The sequence below is a fragment of the Penaeus monodon genome, chromosome 32 (genome assembly GCF_015228065.2).
Source record: "Penaeus monodon isolate SGIC_2016 chromosome 32, NSTDA_Pmon_1, whole genome shotgun sequence".
Classification (NCBI taxonomy): domain Eukaryota; kingdom Metazoa; phylum Arthropoda; class Malacostraca; order Decapoda; family Penaeidae; genus Penaeus; species Penaeus monodon.
Window position 1 is genome coordinate 9101504 of NC_051417.1, and position 2340 is coordinate 9103843.

Consider the following 2340-nt stretch of genomic DNA (forward strand, 5'->3'; position numbering starts at 1 on the left):
CATGCTCATGAATTTGTGAATGAAAAAGGATTCCCAATTGTCAAGAATATAAACAATATATTTTGGCCTCATATTGCCCTAAATGTGAATATCTAGTGTTCCTCCTCCAGTGATAAGTAATTAATTATCATTATTATGTCTTAAAAGATAAAACTTTTTGTTTTTATAAATACTGAAAAATGTGATGGCTGTGTTATAGAGTGGGCATAATCACATTATTTATTAATTTCCTGTTTGACGTGAACATTTGAAAATTTAGCCTAATTGATCACAATACTTTGTGTAAATGAAAATTAATATATTTGATTTTACCCTTCATTATCCTCCATGGATAACTCATAAACTCAAAGCAGCACACAGCAAACATGCATGCTGTTGCCTGATTGTGCGGATCAGCATTTCATTAAAATCACCAGAGATGGTCATCAGTCAAATTTCATTAGAGCAGAATATTTTTTTTTATGTGGATAAAAGGAGGAAAATGCTTAATAAATTTTTTTTGTGGTTGTAAGTGGAGAAGCAGAATAGATTGTAGTCTTTATTATTGATACTTAGAAAGTAGTCCTTTTCATGTGTAGTTTGGTAGCATGTAAAAAGAAATTATTTAACGTTTTTGAGGAAGTGCAGTTGTGATTATGGTTAAGAATTTCTATACATTTTTTTCTGTTCGTACCGGTGAGATGTTTACTCGAGCAATGTGGTTTGCTTCATATTTTTCATTTGTTATTGTGGAGAAGAAATTGAAGATTGTTTGCTCTTTGTTTAATTTTTTTTTCTTTACAGACTGCAAAGAGAGTAAAACCATGATACAAGAAACTGAATGCTTGGCAAATCAAGGCATGAGTGTTATTGTTTTTTCCAATAGGTAAACCTATTTATCATATAATGAGAATTTAGCTTGAGGTAGGAAGCTTTTTTGAAATAGAGTTATTTTAGGCATGATGGAAGAGATTGTGATCATACTTCATTACCTCATTTTCCATGCTGTGTAAAGCACATTATTGTTTTGGTTTCCAGTGTCATAAAGATACTGATTACTGAATAATTTCGGTTTTATCATGTTTTCTGTTCTTTGTTTTTCATGACAGTATTTTCAAGAATTTATCATCAGTATAATTTGGCACAAATTACATTAGTGACAGTGCACCTTTTCCATCTGAACTTTCCATAAACTTGCCTGTCATAGATAGCTTACAGTCTGTCTATAGTAACAGTGCTACTAGTCTTCATGCAATCTTATCTACTCAGTGTAGCAGTCTTGTGAACAAGCAAGTGCTGTTTGTACCATGGTATTGTGAATGGTCAAGTGCTGTTTGTACCATGTCTTTTGAACAAATTGATTTTGTTTATACCATGGTTGTGCAGAAAAGCAAGTACTGTATGTACCATGGATTTGTGATGAACAAGTGCTGTTTGTACTAAGGTATTTTGAAGAAGCTAATTTCTCACATTACTATGATTATGTGAACTAGCAAGCACTGATTCAGTCTTGCGAGTGAGCTGGTGTTGTGTTTATAGCACAATTAATCTACCAAGAGTGTTAGTGCTGCAGCCTTGTCAACCCAGTGTGGTTTGTACTACAGTCTCGCATGTAAGCAAGAACTGTCTTTGTACCTAGAATGTTGTGAGGTGGGGAAAATATTCTCAAGGGCCTTTTGCCAGCATATACAATAGTCATTGTGTGACGTTTTCCAGTATCACTGTAAGGGTTATTATTGTATACTAATTTAGATCAGTTGCATTGTTGTTAAATTGTGCCACGTTTGATTCATCATGCGATAGTTGTCATATATCATTTTTCATAAAGGAGGCATTTACTGTATCCTTGTTTGCAATGTATATTTTTGGTTCAATTGATTACACAGGAAACTGAATTTGTCCATTTGGAGCATCACTAGGCACAGATAAATGATGCCTAACATTATTGTTCAGTCATTATTTCCATCTCTGATTATATTTCCATATGGATTTATCCTTTATATTTGGCCTCCTCACATAATGTCATTAATTTTTCTTGGGCTGTGAGTTAGCAATGTCGAGAATTAATGAGATGGAGAGATTCACGATTTCTTCCCATTTTCTCTAGATTTTAAGTTGCTCAGTGATGTAACCTGGCCAAATGAGTTCAAGCTTTTACTGTTGCTTTGTCGACTGGAGAACTTGCTTATCATTCTCTCGTTTGTCATGCAACAATACCTCATTATTTTGCCATTATATGTGTTCTGTGTAGACTTGTAGTATACACTTCCTATAGTACTGATTAAAAGGCACAAGGATTGATAGTGTTCCATAAGCATTCTGATGTTGAAGTGGAATGCTCTCCAAGTGAACTCTCAAGAA

The 2340-nt window shown here is 33.8% G+C and overlaps 1 protein-coding gene across 3 annotated transcripts in view; it reads left to right on the top strand.

The window, feature by feature from the left end:
- Nucleotides 1-2112, top strand: part of LOC119593488 (ubiquitin-conjugating enzyme E2 E1-like) — a gene marked incomplete in the record, with an annotated part of 19951 nt that extends 17839 nt beyond the window's left edge. For all 3 annotated transcript variants that reach the window (XM_037942427.1, XM_037942428.1, XM_037942429.1), the window contains 1 exon segment: nucleotides 1-2112.
- Nucleotides 2113-2340: the final 228 nt, after the last annotated feature.